Source organism: Engystomops pustulosus, chromosome 10 (genome assembly GCF_040894005.1).
Source record: "Engystomops pustulosus chromosome 10, aEngPut4.maternal, whole genome shotgun sequence".
Classification (NCBI taxonomy): Eukaryota; Metazoa; Chordata; class Amphibia; order Anura; family Leptodactylidae; genus Engystomops; species Engystomops pustulosus.
The window spans coordinates 55,235,256-55,260,786 of NC_092420.1; the positions used below are offsets into that span (position 1 = coordinate 55,235,256).

General features: G+C 42.1%; 1 long non-coding RNA gene across 1 annotated transcript in view; it reads left to right on the forward strand.

Annotated features, from left to right (window-relative positions):
- The window catches only part of LOC140104856 (uncharacterized), an 82,543-nt gene that overhangs the window by 17,753 nt on the left and 39,259 nt on the right, over nt 1–25,531 (forward strand). The window contains exon 2 of the long non-coding RNA XR_011850432.1: nt 24,299–24,392. This is a non-coding gene — a long non-coding RNA (uncharacterized lncRNA). The remainder of the gene's footprint in view (nt 1–24,298; nt 24,393–25,531) is intronic.

The following is a 25,531-nucleotide window of genomic DNA, read 5'->3' on the forward strand; positions in this document are numbered from 1 at the left end:
TCAGAGAAAGCCGTAATATCCAAGCAAATGCGTAAATGCGTTTTTTCACCATTTTCACTGCATTTGGAATTTTTTTGCCGTTTCCCAGTACATGGCATGAAATATTCAATACCATCTCTATGAAGTGCATTTTGTTATGCAGAAAACAAGCCATCACACAGCTCTTTACGTGTAAAAATAAAAGAAGTTATAGATTTTTGAAGGTGGGCAGTGAAAAATGGAAATGAAAAAACAGGAATGGGCCCGGTTTTTAACTGGTTAAACAAGGATCCCCCTCAGAGTTCAGGGAATACAGGCTTGGTCAGACAGCTGAGGGAGCATCCACACATGTAGTTTATGAAGCCAAAGGCAGGTGTGGATCATAATGGTTGAGAACATATAGTTGAGAGACGCTACTCATCCTCTTCCACTCCTGGTTTTGACATTAAACACGGCATCTGAAAAACTGAATGTGTGAACGCACCCTTAGAGAGCCTCTTCTAGCCAGAAATCATATTTGGTTTCGGAAAAATCTTCCTTCTGCACAGCCCCCTGTTGAAGGATTTGAGAAATCTGATTTGGAGACAAAATGAGCATTTAATTGTGGTGTCCAAAAGAGGGCATTGTCAAGTCTGCCGAGACATGTTTAATTTCCAGCGTGTGTGAAAGGGTGTGCAGTTTTTGCATGGGTCCAACAAATGCTTTTTGATTTAATTTTTTGAATTCAAATGGCCTAAAAGCAAAATAGTGTTGGAATTATTCACAACGTTTATCTTTTTTTTATATATTTTTATATATATATTTATATAGGCCATTGTAGGCTAAACATGTGTTTCCTTTTATTTTTGCTGACATTTTATTTTTTTCTTGAAATTAAGTCTAACATGCTCTATTTTATGACCTTTTAGGAGCAAAAATTGGAGAAATTCTCCATGTACTGTGACATCATAATGTGTATTATCCCATCCTGTGACATAAATTTGTATATTATGCCTGTACACATGACTATGCTTTTTGCCTGTACTGTGACATCACTATGTGTATTATCCATGTGTTGTGACATCACTGTGTACATTATCTTTGTACTGTGAGATCACTGTTTGTATTATCCCTGTACAGTAATATCACTTTGTGTATTACCCCTGTACTGTGACATCACTGTGTGGAGACCACTGCATAGATTTCAGATAATAGTGGAAATATTTTGGAAACAATATTAGGGTTTAGTAGAAGGAAAGTTATGTACCAGGTCAGGGAACAGGTCTACTGGTTTACTGCTATAAATATAACAAGTGATTGTGGCAGAGCCTTCAGAGTTATGTCTTGTGCAGCAAAGATTTCTGACACTTTTCTAACTGAAAACTTGAAAAATAATACAAGTTCTGACATTGCATTGTTCTCCTCTTTGACAGATTCATCAACAGAGTTTGGGCCTTACTGATAAGCCTGGAGTCTGCTGTATTGCAATGTTGACATCAGGAAAACCATAAAACAGCTTGTATTTCGTTATCAAGGTTAGGGCTCATTAACACGCCCATTATGGGGGCCGTGATCCGGTTGCATGATTTGCAGCCAGATCGCGAACCCCTATAGCCTTCTATGTCTCCCGGTAACGGGGCGGTGCAGTGTGTCACCACAGGCACCGCTTGTTTGCCTAAGGAGGGAGGAGAGGTGAAGAGCTCTCACCTCTCTACCTCCTCCTCCCAGCCAGGGATCCAATATGGATATATGAACATACAAGCCAGGTGAAGTTGAGGCATCAGTATATCACATTACGACAAGTGCATCAAGTTTCATTATCTTCAACTCACTCCACCTCTGGTGCTTCACAGCCCCTTACCTCACCCCCATTCAAAACAGCAAGGCCATCTCAGCCACAGGTCATGAAACAGTCACAAATGTTCTATGATGAAATAGTGGAAGTTTGTTCCTTGTCCTGACAGGGAGCATTGCAAAATTGCTGGCATTTGAAAAGCTACAAATCTGGTTGGTGGAGGTGGGGAACTTTAAAAATCGTAAAGCAATAGATATCCCACAGGTCCTTCCCAGCTGCCACTACATTTCTTGGCAGACCACTCCTGCCATGCAGCAACAGGGTGGGGAGGAGGTAAGGTGTGCACTGCATAATGCCATCAGTCACAAGGTGCACATCACAACTGATGTGGAAAAGTAAGCATGGGCATGGACGTTACAACTTCTGATTCGGTCAATGTAGTGGTGGCTGGTTCCAAGGCAGGAATTCGTTGGGCTGAGTAAATTCCTGGATCAACAGAAACTATTTACAAAAATATAAATAAAAACTTTTGTTCGAAAAACCAAAACTATTTACAAAGAGCATTCCATTTCGACATTGCTCCCATGTTTTTAACTAGCCATCTCTTGACGCAGGGGTGTTTGCTATTAAATTCTCGATGCTTTGAAGGAGAGGTATTTCTGCAAATTACTAGTGCGTTCTGGGAATTTCAGGATTTTATATGTAAGCATTCCGAGTTAAATATATATGTGTAAGTTGCAAACAATCATAGACAGTCATGGATAGAATGACATGGAAGTATCAAAATGGATCAGAATAATCGAAAAACCTAAATCCTAACCCTGTACATGAAGAGGATAACACAACTATTTAGGATACCAAAATTACCATTTTCTCCAATAAGTTACTATATATTGTCAGATTACCCCAGGCACCACCAGGTGTAGAAAATTGAGGACACCAGAAGCCATCCACTGCCCCCAACACAAGAAAAAAAACAAACTCATTACTACCTTTGGCTCCTCTTCTCCTTAGAATTCTTCTGTAGTAGTGGGTCGCCACCTCATGATGTCTGCGTCCAGGCTAAGGGTACAGAGATGGCTTTGCCCGCACTACAACAGTAGAATGCCAAAGAGAAAAGGAGCCGCAGAGAGCGCTAGAAGGTGAGCAATGAGTTTATTTTTTTAATGTGTTGAGACAGTGTACAGGGACTACCTATATACTGGGGGGCAGTGTGTTGGATACCTTTATACTGGGGGACAGGTGTGCTGGGGACTACCTATGTACTGGGGGCAGTGTGCTGGATACCTATATACTGGGGGACAGTGTGCTAAAAGCTACCTATAAACTGGGGGACAGTGTGCTGGGGACTACCTATATACTGGTGGGGCACTATGCTTTGGACTTCCTATATACCTGGGGCAGCATGTTGGGGACTACCTGTATATTGGGGGCAGTGTGCTGTATACATATATACTAGGGGAGCAGTGGGATGGATACTTATATACTGGGGGAAGTGTTCTGGGGACTACTGATATAATGGGGGCAGTGTGCAGGATTCCTTTATACTTTGGGGAAGTGTGTTAGTATACTAGGGGCAGTTTGCTGGTTACATATATACTGGGCTTGGGACAGTGTGTTAGGACTACCTATATACTGACGGGCAGTGTGCTGAGAAGTACATATATACTGGGTTGAGTGTGCTGGATACCTATATACTGGGGACTGTATACCTATATTCTTGTTTGAGTGTGCTATATACTGGGGGGGGGGGCAGTGTGTTGAGGACTAACTATATATTGGCGGACCGTGCACTGGGACTACCTACTATACAGACCAAAAGTTTGCACACACCTTCTCATTCAAAGAGTTTTCTGTATTAAAATGTATATTCACACTGAAATCATCAAAACTATGAAATAGCACATGTGGAATAATATACTTAACAAAAAAGTGTGAAACAACTGAAAATATATCTTATATTTTAGATTCTTCAAAGTAGCTAACTTTTGCTTTGATAACTGCTTTGCACACTCTTGGTGAGCTTCAAGAGGTAGCCACCTGAAATGGTCTTGTTGGCCCTTTTTCCTTCAATCTGCGGTCCAGCTCCCCCAAACCATCTTAATTGGGTTTTGGTCTGGTGACTGTGGAGGCCAGATCATCTCTTCTTCTTCTTGGTCAAATAGCCCTTACACAGCCTGGAGGTGTGTTTGGGGTCATTGTCCTGTTGAAAAATAAATGATGGTCCAACTAAGCTGGATTTTTAGCTGTTTATTGCAACTGTACTTGATTACACTTTAAAATTGTTTGGACTGACCTTCATTTCTTAAAGTAATGATGGCCACTCTTTTTCTTTACTTAGCTGCTTTTTTCTAGCCACAATATTCATTCTAACAGTCTATTCAGTAGGACTATCAGCTGTGTATCCACTTGACTTCTTCACAACACAACTTGACTTCTTCACAAACCCCATTTATAAGGCAAGAAATCCCATTTATTAAACCTGACAGGGTACATGTGATGTGAAAAACCTTTCTGTTGACTATCTCTTGAAGCAGTAATCAAAGAAAAAGGCGGCTACTTTGAAGAACATAGAATATAAAAGATATTTTCAGTTGTTTCACACTTTTTTGTTAAAGGGGTATTTCCACGAAGACAATTTCCTTATATGTACTCAGGATAACATAATAACTAGAGATGAGCGAGCACAAAAATGCTCGGGTACTCGTTATTCGAGACAAACTTTTCCCGATGCTCGAGTGCTTGTCTCGAATAACGAGCCCCATTGAAGTCAATGGGAGACTCGAGCATTTTTCAAGGGGACCAAGGCTCTGCACAGGGAAGCTTGGCCAAACACCTGGGAACCTCAGAAAAGGATGGAAACACCACGGAAATGGACAGGAAACAGCAGGGGCAGCATGCATGGATGCCTCTGAGGCTGCTTAATCGCACCATTATGCCAAAATTATGGGCAACAGCATGGCCATGACAGAGTGACAGAATGAAGCTAGATAGCATCTAAAACATCCAATAATTGACCCTGACACTATAGGGGACGGCATGCAGAGGCAGCGGCAGCAGCGGCAGGCTAGAGAGTGGCATGGCGACATACCCTAAATGGACTCAGGCTTCAAACCAATGGGTGGCAGAGAGGAACCAAAGGAGGTGAGCAAGAAGCGCTCAAATAATATCGGTACATGATAAAAGTTTGCCAGTATATTTTGTGGATTACACAGCAGGGTGGCGACAAAGTTAACATGGAAGCCATGAAAACAATCCAAAATTCTGCCTGACACAGCTCGTTTGATAAGGGGACCATGTATGGAGGCAGTGAACTAGTAGTAGATTAAAGGTGCTGCAGTTAAAACTATGTTAGTTGGATCTTGGCATGGAGCTGGCGCTCCGCTGCCAGGCGAGCTTTCGCCAATCCAAGCCCCTGTCTCTAGGCTACTCCCCAAACAGCACTTCTAAGAACCTTTTGTATAAGATCAAGTGTAGTAGCGTTCTTATAAGTTTAGGATATGGCGGGTGAGGGGAATGGAAACAGATGCGCAAGAAGCGCTGAAATAATATTGGTAAATGATAAAAGTTTGCCAGTATATTTTGTGGATTACACAGCAGGGTGGCGACAAAGTTAACAAGTTTGTTGTGGAAGCCATGAAAACAACCCAAAATTCTGCCTGACACAGCTCGTTTGATAAGGGGACCATGTATGCCTACAGTTCATGCCAGTCGCTGCATTGGCTGCCAGTCTCCTTTCGAATACAGTTTAAAATAATAACCCTCATCCATAAAGCCCTGTATAATGCTGCACCCCCCTATCTCTCCTCTCTTATCTCAGTCTATCGCCCAACCCGTGCTCTTAGATCCGCCAGTGATCTTAGATTAACCTCTACCCTAGTGCGGACCTCCCACTCGCGTCTCCAAGACTTCTCTAGTGCTGCACCAATTCTATGGAATGCTCTGCCCCGGACTATCAGACTAATACCTAACCTCCAAAGTTTCAAACGTGCTCTTAAAACCCATTTCTTTAGGCAAGCCTATAACACTCATTAACTGCATGAAGTTTTAACTCTTCTACTAACCCGTCCTGTGTCATCCTCCCATCTGTTATCCAGCAACCAACAGGCACCAGACTTCTCTGCAGTCCCATTCACCCTGGACCTGGTGGCGGCTGAGTGGTTCAAGCGACAGCAATTCCATTTATTATATTTTGTTCTATTCCCTAAGAAGAATGGCTTGACCATTAAATATTCTTTTACCTCGTGTTACCCCATCATCTTCATAAACCGTAAGCTCTGGCGAGCAGGGACCTCACTCCTGTTGTTCCATACAAATGTTGTGCTCTGTTATATTACATTTGTATTTGTTTCCTATGATTTGTAAAGCGCTACGGAATATGATGGCGCTATATAAATAAAGATTACTATTATTATTATTATTATTATTATTATTATTATGGAGGCAGTGAATTAGTAGTAGATTAAAGGTGCTGCAGTTAAAACTATGTTAGTTGGATCTTGGCATGGAGCTGGCGCTCCGCTGCCAGGCTAGCTTTCGCCAATCCAAGCCCCTGTCTCTAGGCTACTCCCCAAACAGCACTTCTAAGAACCTTTTGTATAAGATCAAGTGTAGTAGCGTTCTTATAAGTTTGGGATATGGCGGGTGAGGGGAATGTAAACAGATGCGCAAGAAGCGCTGAAATAATATCGGTAAATGATAAAAGTTTGCCAGTATATTTTGTGGATTACACAGCAGGGTGGCGACAAAGTTAACAAGTTTGATGTGGAATGCCCTGTAATAGCTCTTGGGCAGTGTGCCTTTTATCGCCTAGGCTCAGCAGTTTGAGCACCGCCCGCTGTCGCTTAGCGACGGCACTGCTGCTGTGCCTAGAGCTACCGACTGATGGCGCCATGCCCACGGATGGTAATTCGGAGGAGGAGGAGGTGGAGGAGGGGTGGGAGGAGGAGGAGGTATAGTACGCCTTTGAGACCTGGACCGAGGTAGGCCCCGCAATCCTTGGCGTCGCCAGCCCCAGGGTCAGACTCGGTCCCAGCCTCCACCAAGTTAAGTGTAGTAGCGTTCTTATAAGTTTGGGATGTGGCGGGTGAGGGGAATGTAAACAGATGCGAAAGAAGCGCTGAAATAATATCCGTAAATGGTAAAAGTTTGGCAGTATATTTTGTGGATTACACAGCAGTGTAATCAACAGATGCGCAAGAAGCGCTGAAATAATATCGGTTAATCATAAAAGTTTGCCAGTATATTTTCTGGATAACACAGCAGGGTGGCGACAAAGTTAACAACTTTGATGTGGAATCCATGAAAACAACCCAAATTTCTGCCTGACACACCTCGTTTGATAAGGGGACGATGTATGGAGGCAGCTATATGGACGACTTTTGGAGGTAGCAATGGAGACAACGTGTGGAGGCTGCTATGGAGACAATTTAATTTGGATAGTGCCTGTATGTGGCAGTCCAAAAAAGTTTTCAAACCACAGGAGCAGGTAGGTGGCCCTCCAGAAAAATGTAATAGATTGAGTGCCTGTATGTGGCAGTCCCAAAAATTGTTTAAAACAGAGGACCGGGTAGGTGGCCCTCCAGAAAAATTAAATGCATAAAGTACTATAGCTAGAGCCAGTGGGCCCTGTCTAAAAATAGCCAGTTTCCTCTGCTTTAGTGTACAAAGAGGAGGAGAAGGAGGAAAATGAGGAGGAGGAGTGCATAAATTATTCAGGTTGAGCTTCCTTCACCTGGTGGAGATTGGAAATTATGAGAAATCCAGGCTTTATTCATCTTAATAAGCGTCAGCCTGTCAGCGCTGTCAGTCGACAGGCGTGTACGCTTATCGGTGATGATGCCACCAGCTGCACTGAAAACCCGCTCGGACAACACGCTAGCGGCAGGGCAGGCAAGAACCTCCAAGGTGTACAGCGCCAGTTCGTGCCACATGTCCAGCTTTGAAACCCAGTAGTTGTAGGGAGCTGTGTGATCATTTAGGACGATGGTATGGTCAGCTACGTACTCCCTCACCATCTTTCTGTAAAGATCAGCCCTACTCTGCCGAGACTGGGGATAGGTGACAGTGTCTTGCTGGGGTGACATAAAGCTGGCAAAAGCCTTGTAAAGCATACCCTTGCCAGCGCTGGACAAGCTGCCTGCTCGCCTACTCTCCCTCGCTACTTGTCCCGCAGAACTACGCACTCTGCCGCTAGCGCTGTCAGAAGGGAAATACTGTTTCAGCTTGTGCACCAGGGCCTGCTGGTATTCATGCATTCTCACACTCCTTTCCTCTCCAGGGATGAGAGTGGAAAGATTTTGCTTGTACCGTGGGTCCAGGAGAGTGATTACCCAGTAATCGGTGCTGGAATAAATTCTTTGAACGCGAGGGTCACGGGATAGGCAGCCTAGCATGAAATCTGCCATATGTGCCAGAGTCCCAACGCGCAAGAATTCACTCCCCTCACTGGCCTGACTGCCCATTTCCTCCTCCTCCAACTCCTCCAACTCCTCTTCTTCTGCCCATACACGCTGAACAGTGAAGGACTGAACAATGGTCCCCTCTTGTGTCTCGCCAACATTCTCCTCCTCTTCCTCCTCATCCTCCTCCACCTCCTCCGATATGCGCTGAGAAACAGACCTGAGGGTGCTTTGGCTATCAACAAGGGAATCTTCTTCCCCCGTCTCTTGTGACGAGCGCAAAGCTTCCGACTTCATGCTGATCATGAGAATTTTTCAACAGGCCAAGCAGCGGGATGGTGAGGCTGATGATGGCGGCATCGCCACTGACCATCTGTGTTGACTCCTCAAAGTTACTCAGCACCTGACAGATATCAGACATCCACGTCCACTCCTCATTGTAGACTTGAGGAAGCTGACTGACCTGACTACCAGTTCTGGTGGAAGTTGACATCTGGCAGTCTACAATCGCTCTGCGCTGCTGGTAAACTCTGGATAACATGGTTAATGTTGAATTCCACCTCGTGGGCACGTCGCACAACAGTCGGTGAGCGGGCAGTTGGAGGCGGCGCTGCGCTGCCCTGAGAGTGGCAGCATCTGTGCTGGAATTCCTGAAATGCGCACAGATGCGGCGCACCTTCGTGAGCAAATCAGACAGATTGGGGTATGTCTTGAGGAAACGCTGAACTATCAGATTTAACACATGCGCCAGGCATGGCACATGTGTCAGTCTGCCGAGTTGCAGAGCCGCCACCAGGTTACGGCCGTTGTCACACACAACCATGCCTGGCTTCAGGTTCAGCGGTGCCAGCCACAGATCAGTCTGCGCCGTGATGCCCTGTAATAGCTCTTGGGCGGTGTGCCTTTTATCGCCTAGGCTCAGCAGTTTGAGCACCGCCTGCTGTCGCTTAGCGACGGCACTGCTGCTGTGCCTAGAGCTAGCGACTGATGGCGCCATGCCCACGGATGGTAGTTCGGAGGAGGAGGTGGAGGAGGGGTGGGAGGAGGCATAGTAGGCCTGAAAGACCTGGACCGAGGTAGGCCCCGCAATCCTCGGCGTCGGCAGTATATGACCAGCCGCAGGGTCAGACTCGGTCCCAGCCTCCACCAAGTTAACCCAATGTGCCGTCAGCGATATATAGTGGCCCTGCCCGGCAGCACTCGTCCACGTGTCTGTGGTCAGGTGGACCTTGTCAGAAACGGCGTTGGTCAGGGCACGGATGATGTTGTCTGACACGTGCTGGTGCAGGGCTGGGACGGCACATCGGGAAACGTAGTGACGGCTGGGGACCGAATACCGAGGGGCGGCCGCCGCCATGAGGTTGCGAAAGGCCTCGGTCTCTACTAGCCTATAGGGCAGCATCCCCAGGCTAAGCAATCTGGAGATGTGGACATTAAGGGCTTGGGCGTGCGGGTGGGTTGCACTATATTTCCGTTTCCGCTCCAGCGTCTGGGGTATGGAGAGCTGAACGCTGGTGGATGCTGTGGAGGATCGTGGAGGCGACGATGGGGTTTTTGTGCCAGGGTCCTGGGCAGGGGGCTGACTATCAGCTGACACAGGGGAAGAAGCAGTGGTGTGCACGGCCGGTGTGCATGAACGGGCTTGGTGCCACTGAGTGGGGTGTTTAGCATTCATATGCCTGCGCATACTGGTGGTAGTTAAGCTAGTAGTGGTGGAACCCCTGCTGATCCTGGTTTGGCAAAGGTTGCACACCACAGTCCGTCGGTCATCCGGTGTTTCCTTAAAGAACCTCCAGACTTCTGAAAATCTAGCCCTCGCCGCGGGAGCCCTTGCCACGGGAGCTTCACTACGTGACACATTTGGCGCTGATGCACCAGCTCTGGCCCTGCCTCTCCGTCTGGCCCCACCACTGCCTCTTCCAACCTGTTCTGGTCGAGGACTCTCCTCCGTCTCAGAAGCACTGTGTTCACCCGGCCTCTCAACCCAGCTTGGGTCTGTCACCTCATCATCCTCCGATCCCTCAGTCTGCTCCCCCCTCGGACTTCCTGCCCTGACAACAACTTCACCACTGTCTGACAACCGTGTCTCCTCATCGTCCGACACCTCTTTACACACTTCTTCCACTACGTCAAGAAGGTCATCATCACCCACAGACTGCGACTGGTGGAAAACCTGGGCATCGGAAAATTGCTCATCAGCAACCGGACAAGTGGTTTGTGACTGTGGGAAGGGTCCAGAAAACAGTTCCTCAGAGCATGCCGGTTCAAATGCCAAATTTTCCTGGGAGGGGGCAGACTGGGGGGGAGGAGGCTGAGGTGCAGGAGCTGGAGGAGTGCCGATTTCGGTGACATGGGTGGACTGCGTGGAAGACTGACTGGTGGACAAATTGCTTGAAGCATTGTCGGCAATCCACGACATCAACTGTTCGCACTGTTCTGGCCTCAACAGTGCTCTACCACGAGTCCCAGTAACTTCAGACATGAACATAGGGAGTGTAGCTCTGCGGCGTTCCCCTGCTCCCTCATCAGCAGGTGGTGTCTCACCCCGCCCAGGACCACGGCCTCTGACCCCTGCAGCAGTTGGACGCCCACGACCCCGCCCTCGTCCTCTACCCCTAGCCCTCGGGTTAAACATTTTGAAAATGAAAGTTATAACTTTAATTTTTTTTTCTTTTTTTTGTGTTTTTTTTTTTTTTTTGTGTTTTTTAGTTTTTAAAACCAAACGATGCTATCCTATTGCTATGGCTATTTTCTAGCCAACTATGAAAGCACACTGCTATGCCAGATGAGATGACGCTGAGTTATGAAAAAATAAACGTAAAATAAAAAGTAAATGGCAGACTGTGCCTAATTTCAATCCAACCCCTAATAAATTGTCCCACTTCGGTCTTTGCGATGGATATGTGCGTCACTAAGCGCTAAACACAACGGTCGCAAGTCTCCCTGCAAATTCCTCACAATATGGTAGTAGATGCACTACAGCAAGGCCAGCCACCAGCAGCTCAACCAGAAATAAAATATATAACACTATTGTAGGCCTAAGTAAGCCGTTTGGATTCTCCTATGGCTATTTTCTAGCCAAGTATGAAAGCACACTGCTATGCCAGATGAGATGATGACGCTGAGTTATGAAAAAATAAATGTAAAATAAAAAGTAAGTGGCAGACTGTGCCTAATTGAAATCCAACCCCTAATAAATTGTCCCACTTCGGTCTTTGCGATGGATATGTGCGTCACTAAGCGCTAAACACAACGGTCGCAAGTCTCACTGCAAATTCCTCACAATATGGTAGTAGATGCACTACAGCAAGGCCAGCCACCAGCAGATCAACCAGAAATAAAATATATAACGCTATTGTAGGCCTAAGTAAGCCGTTTGGATTCTCCTATGGCTATTTTCTAGCCAAGTATGAAAGCACACTGCTATGCCAGATGAGATGATGACGCTGAGTTATGAAAAAATAAACGTAAAATAAAAAGTAAGTGGCAGACTGTGCCTAATTGAAATCCAACCCCTAATAAATTGTCCCACTTCGGTCTTTGCGATGGATATGTGCGTCACTAAGCGCTAAACACAACGGTCGCAAGTCTCACTGCAAATTCCTCACAATATGGTAGTAGATGCACTACAGCAAGGCCAGCCACCAGCAGATCAACCAGAAATAAAATATATAACGCTATTGTAGGCCTAAGTAAGCCGTTTGGATTCTCCTATGGCTATTTTCTAGCCAAGTATGAAAGCACACTGCTATGCCAGATGAGATGACGCTGAGTTATGAAAAAATAAACGTAAAATAAAAAGAAACTGGCAGACTGTGCCTAATTGAAATCAAACCCCTAATAAATTGTCCCACTTTGGTGTTTGAGGTGGATATGTGTGTCACTAAGAGCTAAACACAACGGTAGCAAGTCCCCCTGCAAATTCCTCACAATATGGTACTAGCTGCAAATAAAAAAAAAAATTGTATAACGTTATTGTAGCCCTAAGAAGGGCTGTTGGGTTCTTGTAGAATCACTCCTGCCTAATACTATTCTAATAGAACACCCTAACGCTTTCCCTGACCAGCAGCAGCTCTCTCCCTAGCGGCATCCAGACACAGAATGATCCGAGTAGCGCAGGCAGGGGCTAGTCTATTCCAGGGTCACCTGATCTGGCCAGCCAACCACTGCTATCGACGTGTAAGGGTACCACGTCATGCTGGGTGGAGTGCAGAGTCTCCTGTGACTCTGAAAGCAAAACGGCGGGAGATGCCATTTTCTCGAGCAGGCGAAGTATTCGTCCGAGCAACAAGCAGTTTCGAGTATGCTAATGCTCGAACGAGCATCAAGCTCGGACGAGTATGTTCGCTCATCTCTAATAATAACACATTCTCTAATTCATTGTTATTAACAAAAATGCAGCATTTCACAGATATAAGTCCAACCTGTCTCTATCAGTTGTGGTGTAAACAATTTCAGTTTCCCCTAGACACGACCCTAGGGTCGGGTGGTCACCATGAGCTGAGCTCTCTCCATACACAGTGGGTGATGGCTGTATAATACAGATAACACCCGCCAGTTACTGCCGCGGTCGGTGCTGGCACCACCCACAGCTCCATGCACTGAAGTATGAAAAAGTTATTAGTGCCAGAACATTGCAAAATGAAGAAATTTTTTTTGTACAGAAGGTTTTAATTTTTTTAAATGTATGAAAACATTATGAAACATATACAAATTTGGTATCCTCGTGATCATAGCAAACCAAAGAATAAAGTAGACATGGGATTTGTGGCGCTCGGTGAATGCTGTAAAATCCAAGCCCACAAGAAAATGGCGCAAATGCGTTTCTTCTTTATTTTTATTGCATTCTGAATTTTTTTCTGCTTCCTAGTACATGACATGGAATCATAAATACCATCACTATGAAGTGCAATTTGTTACGCAGAAAACAAGCTCAAACAGAGCTCTTTACACGGAAAAATAAAAAACTTACAGATTTTTGAAGGTGAGGAGTGAAAAATGAAAATGCAAAAACAAAAAAAGGGCCACATCCCTAAGGGGTTAAGGATATAATTCCACATGTGTTCATTCATAGTTTTGATGCCTTCAGTGTCAATCTACAATTTGTATACTCAGGAAAATACAGAAAACTCTTTGAATGAGAAGGTGTGTCCAAAGTTTTGGTCTGTGCTGTATATACTGTACTTGTGTGTGCTGTGACTACCTATATACTGGGGGTCAGTGTGTTGGATACCTATATACTGGGGGAGCAGTGAACTAATTAAACCTGATGGGCACACCTATGATGTGAAAACCTTTTCTGGTGACTACCTCTTGTAGCTCATCAAGAGAATGCCAAGAGTGTGCAAAGAAGAAATCAAAGCAAAAAGTGGCTACTTAGAAGAACCTAGAATATAAGATATATTTTTAGTACTTTCACACTTTTTTGTTAGGGTACATTCAGACACCCGTCTATGGGGACGTACATGCGGCCGTACACGGGGAAAAGAGCATGCACAGCTTTTCTCTATGGAGGGGTTACTCCTCTCCAGCACCGGGTGGGCATACGGCTGTGTAAATGTACTCTTAAGTATATAATTCCACACGTATTAATTCATAGTTTCCACACCTTCAGTGAGATTCTACAATTTGTATAGTCAGGAAAATACTGAAAACTCTTCGAATGAGAAGGTGTGTCCAAAGTTTTGGTCTGTGCTGTATATACTTGGGGACATGGTGATGAGGACTACCGATGCACCTATCTAACTCCTACCTATTTGGAATTTTTCTTCCTGCTTTCTAGTAAATGACATGAAAATGAAATACTACCACACACAAATACATTTTTATGCAGAAAAATAAAAATGTTATGGATTTTTAAGGGGGGGAGTAAACAAGGGATGCACAAAAATGAAAAAGGGCATCGTTGGCAAGAGGTTAAGCAACAACAATGATTCTCGGAATCATTGCAGCAGTATATATACAGTATATATGTATATATAATATACATATTAAACATGGGCAAGCTAAGATGGTAACCAAAACTTAACTGTAATTCATAGCAACAATCAGTAGATACGCTGGAGTTAATAGTTTTCATAAAGTTTCGACCCTCTCTTATTTATACCCCTGTCCGAAAAACAGCCTGTCATCATTAGATCCTTTGGTAGGAAGGACTTTAAATGTATTTGTAGTATTTTACAAATTCTGGAACTTTTATTACATGTTCATTAGGGGTGCAGACATTAACACCCATGGACATGTCCATAGTTGCACATGCTATACTAGCCTCTCAGCGTGGCTGAAATAATGAGGATCTTCAGCCTGCATTTTGACAAGGTCTTTCAGAACAAATAAAGGACAAGCTTAAAGAGAGCAGTCTTCCACCAAAGACTTGATAAGCTGATTTCTTTGTGTAACCAGATTTATATTCATTACCATGAACCTAAATCTGAAGTCTCTTAGAGATAATTCCTTCTGCAAAGCTGCAAGTGTTCTAGTTATGTTATTGTATTCTGCTAGGGAACTCAATCATTTCTTACCAAAATTAACAATCCCATTGGAAGAGGAAACAAATAGTTTCATCAATGACTTTATAGGAGATTTTTTAGTATTAACTTCCCAAAGTGAGCCGAATTTAACTAAGAAGATTTGACAAATCTCTTGGCTTGTCTTTAGCTGTTCATGGGGGATTCATAACTACATAGCAACGTAATGAAGACAGTCAACTGATCAAAGGTTAAGCACATTTCTTATCTTTTATGTTAAATACCTTAACTTATTTAGTTTTGTTTTACCTAAATAAATGCACCTGGCAAAATGGAACATTCCATATTTTTTTTGTTTAAAACACAGATAGATTCTTTTTATTAGATTATTAAAATAAGAAGAAAAATGGAAAAAAGAGCACATATGAAGGCCAGTTGAACATGAACATACTCGGTTCATTAAGATGATACTGTGTGCTGGTCGAATTCCATAGACCAAACACAGAGACGGGGATGGGAGTCCATGCATTATTGTGAAATATGATGCAAGGAGTTTCAGCCTGCTGGTTGAACAGCAGCATAGACACTGTAACAGTGTAAGGGTAACACCTGGTTTAAAAAGTTATAAATTTATTTCTAAAATAAGTTTCAGAGACAAATACAGTTAAGATGCTCCAGATTTGGTAAATTATGGGAAATACAATAAAGTCATGGCCAAAAGTTTTGAGAATGACACAAATATTATATTTTCACATGATCTGTTGCCCTCTGGTTTTTATGGGTGGTTGTCAGATGTTTTTATCACATACAGAAATACAAGTACAATCATATTATGAGTAACAAAAGCTTTTATTGACTTTAAGAATGAGTTAATGCAGCAAGTCAATATTTGCAGTGTTGACCCTTCTTCTTCAGGACCTCTGCAATTCTCCCTGGCAGCTCTCAATCAACTTCTGGACCAAATCCTAACTGATAGCAGTCCATTCTTGCACAAACAATGCTCGCATTTTGTCACAATTTGTTGGTTTTTGTTTGTCCACCCGTCTCTTGATGATTGACCACAATTTCTCAATGGGATTTTCTGGGGACTTTCCAAGCCATGGACCCAAAATCTCTATGTTTTGTTCCCTGGGCCATTTAGTTATCAACTTTGCTTTATGGCAAAGTGCTCCATCATGGAAAAGGCATTGTTGATCACCAAACTGCTCTTGGACAGTTGGGAGAAGTTGCTCTTGGAGGACATTCTGGTACCATTCTTTATTCATGGATGTGTTTTTAGGCAAGACTGTAAGAGAGCCGATTCCCTTGGCTGAGAAGTAACCCCACACATGAATTGTTGCAGGATGCTTTACAGTTGGCATGAGACAAGTCTGGTGGTATCGCTCACCTTGTCTTCTCCGAACGAGCTATTTTCCAGATGTTGCAAACAATCGGAAAGGGGATTAATCAGAGAAAATTACTTTACCCCTTAGCAGTCCACTCCCTGTACCTTTTACAGAATATCAGACTGTCCCTGGTGTTTTTTCTGAAGAGAAGTGCTTTCTTTGCTGCCCTCCTTGACACCAGGCCTTGCCCCAAGTGTCTCCGCCTCACACAGATGCACTCACACCTGCCTGCCACCATTCCTGCACAAGCTTTGCACTGCTGGTAGCCCGATCCCGAAGCTGAAACACTTTTAAGAGACGGTCCTGGCGCTTGCTGGTCCTTCTTGGGCGCCCTGGGGCCTTTTTGGCAACAATGGAACCTCTCTCCTTGAATTCCTTGATGATGAGATAGATTGTTGACTGAGGTGCAATCTTTCTAGCTGCGATACTCTTCCCTGTTAGGCCAGTTTTGTGCAGTGCAATGATGATTGCATGTGTTTCTTTAGAGATAACCATGGTTAACAGAAGAGAAACAATGATGCCAAACACCAGCCTCCTTTTAAAGTGTCCAGTGGTGTGATTCTTACTTAATCATGACTGATGACATGATTGATCTCCAGCCCTGTCCTCATCAACACCAACACCTGTGTTAATGGAGCAGTCACTGAAATGATATTAACTGCTACTTCTATGGCAGGGCTGCAATGAAGTTGAAATGTGTTTTGGGGGAAAAAGTTAATTTTCTAGGCAAATATTGACTTTGCAATTAATTGCTGTTAAGCTGATCACTCTTTATAACATGCAAATTGTCATTATTAAACCTGATGCAGTAGAATTTGTAAAAATTAACATTTGTATCATTCTCTAAACTTTTGGCCATGACTGTATTTACTTAAACAGACATGCCATAAAACATTAATTACAGATGAATTGAAGAATGCTTAAAGAAGAATAGTCCCAGTCTGTAGAATGCACAGCCTGTATTGTGCTTATGATCAAGAACATCCATACTATTACATTTAAAAAGCTTTTAAAACTTTTTTTTAACCAACCAACACCATCACATCACAACACAAAGCATGTGACATTATCCTCTACTAGTAAGAATGAATTAAGGAACTAATGAGAAAAAATTTGCAGTATGCAGCATCACATCACTCCATGCAAAGGGGGTATTGCTGCAATCAAATGTTTGAACTACGTGAGAGGAGTGTTTTCAACAAAGAACTACAATCCTGTTTCGTCCCCACTTAATAATTGCAAATGAATCAGCTTTCTAGTTTATCAATGAGTTCTTAGAAATCCTTATCCCTTTCCCTTACTGTTTCACCTCTATCTGTCATAGAGTATTATATCATCATCCAGATTACTACTCTGACTTGCAGCTAATCACCTTTGCATACATGTCATCATGTGTTGTAATGAATGTCCTCTTTGAACAATGTAACCCCCACTGCACTCTTTGACAACAACCCATCAAAAGCACATAAGCAGTCTTATCTAAATCCAAAAAGTTTCACTTTTTTACTTTCTCTTATCTGTACTAGCAAATGTCCTTTCCTTACGTTAGGACATATGGACATCATAGAAGAGGGTAACAGAATAAAAATCCACTAAAAAGAGCATAATTTGCTGTGACAGACCTGTGATGCCTATATATATATACAATGCTAGCTTTTATTTGAATTACCAACATGCAATAATACATTATTTTTTCTTGGTCTATAATATGTTTTAGATCCAGCAGTAATAACGAATCTTTGATGCCGTAAAATAGAAAAAAGAAGAAATAGTCAATTCACCAAATTCCAATGATTTTGTAGCTTCATGTTCATAAAAATGGTACACGGAAGGAGAGTAGACAGTCATGGTGCAGGGAGAAACCGCACCAGTTATGGTCCAGATAATCGCAAGGATCAAAAACAAAGAACCTTTCCAGCACTCCAGGATTGTTCTAAAAAGTGGGAAAAACTTTTATTGAAACATTAAAATTGGTGTGCATTAAAGTGAAAAACAGTAGGCCTCTTACTTTTTTCACTTGGATGTACACCAATTTTAATGCTTCAATCATACATTTTTTTGACTTTTTAGAACAATCCTGGAGTGTTGGAAAGGTTCTTCTTTGTTTTTAATCTTTGATGCTACCAGATTTACATATTGGGCATTATTGGCTAAAGGATCTGCAAAATACTGTCAAATTCAAAGTCAAAGTAAAATATAGGGATCAAGATTTCAGCAAATCTAGAAAATGAGTAAATCATACATTTGGTATAAGAAGTATTCTCAAAATATAGATTATACTCATGCAAAGAAATCCACTACTATCATCATCAGCTCTTTAATAATAAAAGGTCTCATATCAGTTTTTGCAACAGATATTTTACCGAAGAATCAAGTATGGCCCGAATGCTAAAATGAGAATCTTAACTGTTGAGATTACAGTCTATGCCTTGCAGAATGATTACATACAGTGGTAATAGCTAAGGAAACCTTGGAAGTAAAAATGAGCTCGATCAGAAAGAAGGCTGCTTATGTCATATCATTTCAAAACAGGTATCTTCACACTATAGTGACTTTCCAGACAAAAATCCATATTGCCCCTTATTGTCCAAAAAATATACTACTATGAATACAATACAGGGAACATTAGGGAATCTTTTAAAAGGAAAAATGTTATAATAGCAAATGAATGTCATTTTCTCCTGATTTCATTAGTCAACATCCCTTGTCCCTATGATTGTCAATTGACAGCTGCCTTCAGAGTCAGTTTCCTTGGCTGAGCTGGGCATGTTCCTCTAGAAAGCTGGGTGTGTGTTCCTCTGGAAAGCTGGTTGGTGGCATCTGGATCTGTGTAAGTATCAGCTATGGATTTATTGATTGACGGCTGAACCTGTTAACTGCTGGGAGCAGCATCCAGGAACTGTTTAATATATGTCCAGTTTTCATTACAGGTTATTGGTTTTACTAGTCTACTGGCATTTGTTGTCCTTTTGCTTTCATATTGCTATTTTTTCAGCCGTGTATTTGACTTTTGGTTTGACCCGGCTATCCTGATCACTCTTTTGTCTGTCTGTGTCTCTGCATTCTTTTGCCATCTTTTCTGAGTACTTACTCAAAGTAGGGATTGCCTGCACTCCTTATTCTATTGTGAAAGAAAAATTAATTGCAGTTAGTTTCTTCGAGATCCAGTTTAGTATGGATTCCACTCCACAACTTGTGAACCACAAGGAGTGCTAAGCAGGCATAGTATCAGACTTAGGTATTCAAGTTCAGGCCCTCTCCCGATGTCAGGCTGAAGCTGCTGCAGGATCTATTGCTGCTCAACAGCAAAAGGTAAAATGTTTTTCCCAGATTGTTTCACTGGTGACCATGATAAATGTGAAACTTACCAGGAGTTGTGTCTTCTGTACTTTTGGATAGATCCCTTTTACAGGGAAACCTCCATTCCTGGGCCCTGAAGCTTCCTCTAGGAGTGGATGAATGGTCATCCTTGGATACATTTTTTTGATCCTTTTGGGTTCATTTATATCAAACCAGATCATATTGCGCTTGCAGAATCCCAACTCCCAACCCTCCAACAAGGCAAAGGCACTGTGGAGAAGTAAGCACAATGAAATACTTAACTGATGTGAACCTTTTTGAAGACTATCTTTAAAACAGGAATTTTAGACTTGGGTTGGTCACCCTGATCCCAGTTCCTTATAACTTACTATAGCAATGGCAGTCCATATTGAGTGCTGACTCACAGATAAATGCAAGGCTAGAACAGACTCTAATTAGTCTCCTGTGTTACCCTCTTTATCTCCTAAATAATCTCTCCTTAGACCTGAACCTATGCAAATGGATACCATGGACATTAAAACAAGCAAGGAACACAAGCAACACTCTCTTTCTAATCTTCCTCAGACTTCTCTGTCTTATTCTTCTGAACCTTCCATTCCTGTCATGCCAAAAGTAGAGTCATATCAAGTCATGCAAATTGAAGTGAGAGCTATGTCATCTCTGAAATGCAGAGGGAGCTACATAACTAGAAGCCCATTGTGCATCGACATTTCATTCAGTCCTGTTCTACCAGACCTTCAGTGAAAGAGCATCAGCACCTCAAGGAGATCACTTATGCATCCAGGTATTTCTGGAAACCCCAGATGAGTCTCAAAAAAGGTGTCAGATCATTTTTGATTGAGGGGCCAAAGACATCAACTCCCTCAGTGTTGTTTTATGAGGTTTTCTAAATTGTGAACCTATAACTAGTTTGCCTCCTGAAGTTGATGTGTCTGCTAGATTTGTTTTATTGTCATCTGTAGAAAGCAACATCTGGCTCCTGATAGCACTCCGGAAGAAAAATTATTTTAACCTACTCATTACAGGGTAAAAGTTATGGAGGAATTTTATGGTAATGCTGAAAATTCTGGAGTGCCTTCTACTAGACAGTTGATTTCTGAATGTTACTGGTGGCATGCAGTGGAGAAATATATTGAAATGTGTGATGTTTGTGCTAAGAAAAAGGTCCCTAGAGAATGTCATGTGAAATCACATGGCCCTTGCTAAACTGTGGACACATTTATCTATAAATTTTATTGCAAATCTGCCTCCCTTTCAGCAATGCTTTTTTTTTCAAATGAATAGGACTTTCCCATCCATCAGAAAATGTATTTGAAGTTCCTTTTAGGTTAAACTTATTTAGAAGTTAAATGGACCAAGAAACAGAAAGGAAGAAGGCTTTATTGCAAAATTTCAGTAAATTTGGATTATGCAGAAGAAGGGGGATCTAATCACAATAGAACAATGGATCAATGGATCAATTAAATGAAAAATAATCTATGTATAAAAATTTATGACCATATTATATGTTGGTCTATTGGGATACAGTACATGTCTTTAGTCTTATGTTTATGCTAGTTGCCCATTGTGGTTGTCTAAATTGAGCCAATTTGACTATAAAGGACCAGTTGTCGTTAGGATCCTGTTATTATTATGGATAATAGGTTGTTGGCGGTTTGTAAGCATCCTCAGGGCTCTTTCTTTTTTTGGTGTTTTGTTTTTCACATCTGTGATTTCAACAGATGCGTCACAAAGCCATTGATTGATATGGGTGTTTTCACACTGGCTTCACAATAGAAGTCTATGAGTCCGTAAAAAAAATATTGATGAAACATCCATTTTTTTTCACTTATGAAGCTGAAAAATCAGATGTGATGTTTACAAAGCAATGTTAAACCATCATATTTTTTTTTACGGACACGGAGACAAAATGGAACGCATGCACAAATGAAGCTGAACATCAACGCCAATGTGAAAGAGCCCTTACTCTTATTTATCTTTTCAAAGATTGAAGAAACTTGTAAGTCTTTCCAGTGTCTTGTAATTATCTTTTGGCCGGGTATGCTGGGCTGGGATTTGGTGATGTCATTGGTAGTATTAAGGAAGCATTAATTCGGGTGTGAGTGTTATCTCTATTTTAATTATCCCTCTGATACCCATTTGTACAAATCCCCACTCTGGTGATTTGGATCTATTTTATTTAAGACATTGCAACTGAAACATAAAGGATTACATTCCATTTTGATGTGACTTTAGGTGGAGTTTTTTTTAACCCCTTTCAGGACAAGATTTTTTTAATGTTTTCTGTGTTCCATTTCTCATTCCGGTCAATATACAAACCATATCATTTAGATTTTTCAAGATAAGGCTTATTATTGTTCTTTCTAATGGCTTTATGTAATATTCTGTGACATGTAATAAAAAGCTGGACAAAAATTCCAAATGTGGTGGAATTGGCAAAAAAAAACTCAGTTACGCCATATTCCAATGGGCTTTGTTTTTACAGCCCCCAGCCCATAGCAATGCCCCCTTTATAAAGTAATGGTTCCAGTACACAGTAATGACCCCTTTGTAAAGTAATGCTTCCAGTCCCTAGAGGTGCTCCCCTTATAAAATAATGCCCTGATCCCACAGTAATGCCCCTTTTATAAAATAATGCCCCCAGCCCTCAGTAATGCCCACTTTATAAAGCAATGCCCCCAGTCCACAGCAATGCCCCTTTTATAAAGGAATGCCTTTAGTCCATAGTAATTCCCCTTTTACAAAGTCATGGTTCCAGTGCACTGTAATGACTCCTTTATAAAGTAATTCCCCCAGTCCATAATTATGCCCACACAGTCTAATAATAAACAAAAAAAAAATACACTGCTACTCACCTGTCTTCCATCCTTATCCTTTCAGTCTTCGGTGCAGGACGATCAGCAGTGATGTCATCACATTGCGTCTCCTGCTCCCGGGCTCAAGCTGCTCCAAGCAGGAGATGCAATGTAGTTATCGCATCTCCTGCTCTGTGCTCCACTACACTACTCATCTCTTTCTGTGTCCTGACGACACAGATAGGGATGTGAGTGGGGAAAACTTCCTGGTCAGCGAGACCAGTAAATTGCTAATCTGGGGAGATCCGGCTCGTGCCCCGGATCTTTTGACATAGCGACGCCCCTGCCGGCAGCTGTGGTTCAACAGCTATCTGGACGTCTGCCTGTGTTATCACTGTACATTTGAATATGCTCTCTCTTCTTCTGTCTCCCTTTTTTCAAATGATCCGGGTACCATGAACCACCACTTACGATTGTGACCCGACCTCCAGAGAATTCTGCTCCAAATATAAGCAAAACCAGAGAAATATCTCATTGATTTCAGTCAATGTGAGCCACTGTCTTGACATCTTGACTTTCTCTTCATCAAGAAAATTAAGGGATGAAATGATTTTCTATATTGCCATAGGGTAAATAATTCAGATATGATCTTGAAGATAACACTAAAGATATTGTAGGGTATGTTGCATGCAGAGCAGGTTTAATGCTTTATGCTTGGAGGAAAATAAATGTACGCTGATTATAAAGGCCTTGTCCATATTGTTATTTTGGAGGAGTCTTGGTTTTCTCATTGTTTTCCTTATAATTGGCAGTATATATATATATATATATATATATATATATATATATATATATATATATACATATATATATATTGGCACATCACTTTCTAATAATTTCCTAGTTCTCACTGTGTTGTCTGTTGTGCATTAGGAATGCAATTACGCCTTGATAGATCATCAGTTACTGTAGCTATTGTAACTTCAGCTGTTGTGCATGAACTGGCCTGCTATAGTACTGTCACAACATCCCAATGGGGTTCAAATCAGGACTCTAATTGGCTTACTCTAAAACATGCTTTCTCATCTAATCCATTAAAAGGAGTATCCAGTGTATATTGGTGTCTTGCTGCATGACCCAATTTCATTTGAGCTTCACATGATGGATGGTTCCATCAATCTACCTGCTTGGCGGCAGGAGGCCATGGAAAGTAATGTATGTACCAGAGATCTGTTACCCAGCCTGGTGTTCCATTTCTAATATGAAATCCTCACAACTACAATATGATCTCCTTAGGTTCAAACTCAAATGCAGATTTTGACCAGCACTCTCTCTTTAATATAAAAGCGAGATTATTCTTTATTGGTCCTGGATTAAAGCGTTACTGGTATACAGAAATACATAAAATGTTGTCAACTAATGCGTTTCACACCTTTTCTATGTTGACCCAATCAGAGGTGGATTAAAGAGAATCTGTCAGACAAATTAACCCCTGCACCTAAATTATTTTCCTAAACTGCCATTAGAAAGCATTGCCCCTATCCCTTCACTGTCCCTCTACATGCCTGTTAAAATTAAGCAATCAGGTACTAAAGCTGTATGCAAATGACCTGAGAGATGTCCAATGAAATATTATCATATTCAGCTGTCCAGCTTATTCATGAGTGGGAGGTAAAGCCACACCCCCAGTATTTGACTAACAGCCTGTATATTGATGTGACACTCCTGGTGCTGGCTCCTCTATGTGCTTGTGGTGCTGGTGCTCCCTGCAGCCTGTGTGTGTATGCAACTGTTCCAAGATGAAACCATGCGTATGAGAGAACCGAGCATGTCAGGTACTTGTGTCTCTCACATGTGTATAGCAGAACCGAGGCCTAATCTCCTCTGCCTGACGACACTACCACAGCCTTTACTAGCCCCCCTTTAATGAAACGTCCACAGCCGAACTGCCATTTACAGAAATGGCCACTACAGACTTCCCTTAAAAGAAATTTGCTAAGCACAACCCTCACCCCATTTGAGACCCCCCTATAGTGAAATGCCCAAAGCAGGGCCCTCCTTTAATGAAATTGCCACAACAGGGCCTTCCAAAAAGCTCCATAGCAAGGCACCCCTTTAATGAAATGTCCACATTAGAGTCCCGACTATACTAGCTTCTAGCTTCTTCTCTCCGCAGTTTCATCTTCTCCTCTTATGGCCGCATGAAACACTATGACGTCAAACAGCCACAACCCCGCCATGCCATAGTGTATGTACACTTGCCGGAAGAGGTAAGGTAATGGTACTGGTTTTCTTGGTAACCCCAGCTGAATGGTTCCTTTAAAGAGACACTATAACCAGTTTTTATCCCACTAAACTACCAGCCCCATCAGGTAAGCTATGAAATATCATTTCTAGAATTCCCCCTTTCATGTTAAAACTTTCCCATTTTCCTAAACAAAAATAATAACCTCCAAAGTCACATGTAAAAGAGTTGATAAGAACTGAAGAAAGCCTGAGAAGAATCATGCTTAGAGATTTCACGTGTCCTCATTTTAGTATCATATTGGATAAGAATATTATCTTTTTTAAATCACCTGGTTTGTGGTTCTGTGAGCTACAAAACCAACAGTTAAAGGAAAAGTCAGGAATCGGGCTTAATTTAATCTCCAGGTTCCGATGTAGTATGCGAGATGAGATTCTTATCTTTAATATGACTCTAGATGGTCCTAGGCACTATAGAAAAGATGATGTAGGAAGTGACACTCCCCATTCTACCTTTATAAGTGGCAGAAATATATCCAAAAAAGAAGAAATTGAAGTTTCGAAGTGCCCAGTAGCTGGAGCGAAACGCGTTGTTCTTTTTTATTATTTTATTACTATTTATATGTCTTTTAACTTTAGTCATATCATTTAGTATTGACCTATACAGCTTCCATCACTTGGGTTGCGCCTCAGTAAGTCCTTTTGTTTTACTTGGTATCCATCAAGGAAATTCAAATTTAGTTTTCTTTGGCTATATTCCTGGCATTTCTACAACGGGGAGAATTCCACCGGCAAGGACAAGGCAGCATCCCATACGCGATCTAACAGTGTTGTGCCTGTCCGCACAACCACCGAAGGTGAGCAGAATATGTTCACAATATACAAACATTTTGAAAAGCACATTTATTTGCACCAGGAAGCACCTGTGTCTTTTTTTTCTGTCTTGCTTCAGTAACTTTATAAGTGACTGACTAATCTTAAGTTAAAAGTGTCTCATTTGCATATGACTATTGGGATGATTTTTTTTTCTTTTTAGAGGTGATCGGTTCAGATTTAACATAAATGGAGGACTGCTAGAATGGATATTTCATATTCCACCTGAGGGAGCTACTAGTTAATTGTTTAAAAGCAATAGATGGCAGGTTCCTTTTAAATGAAAAGGGGT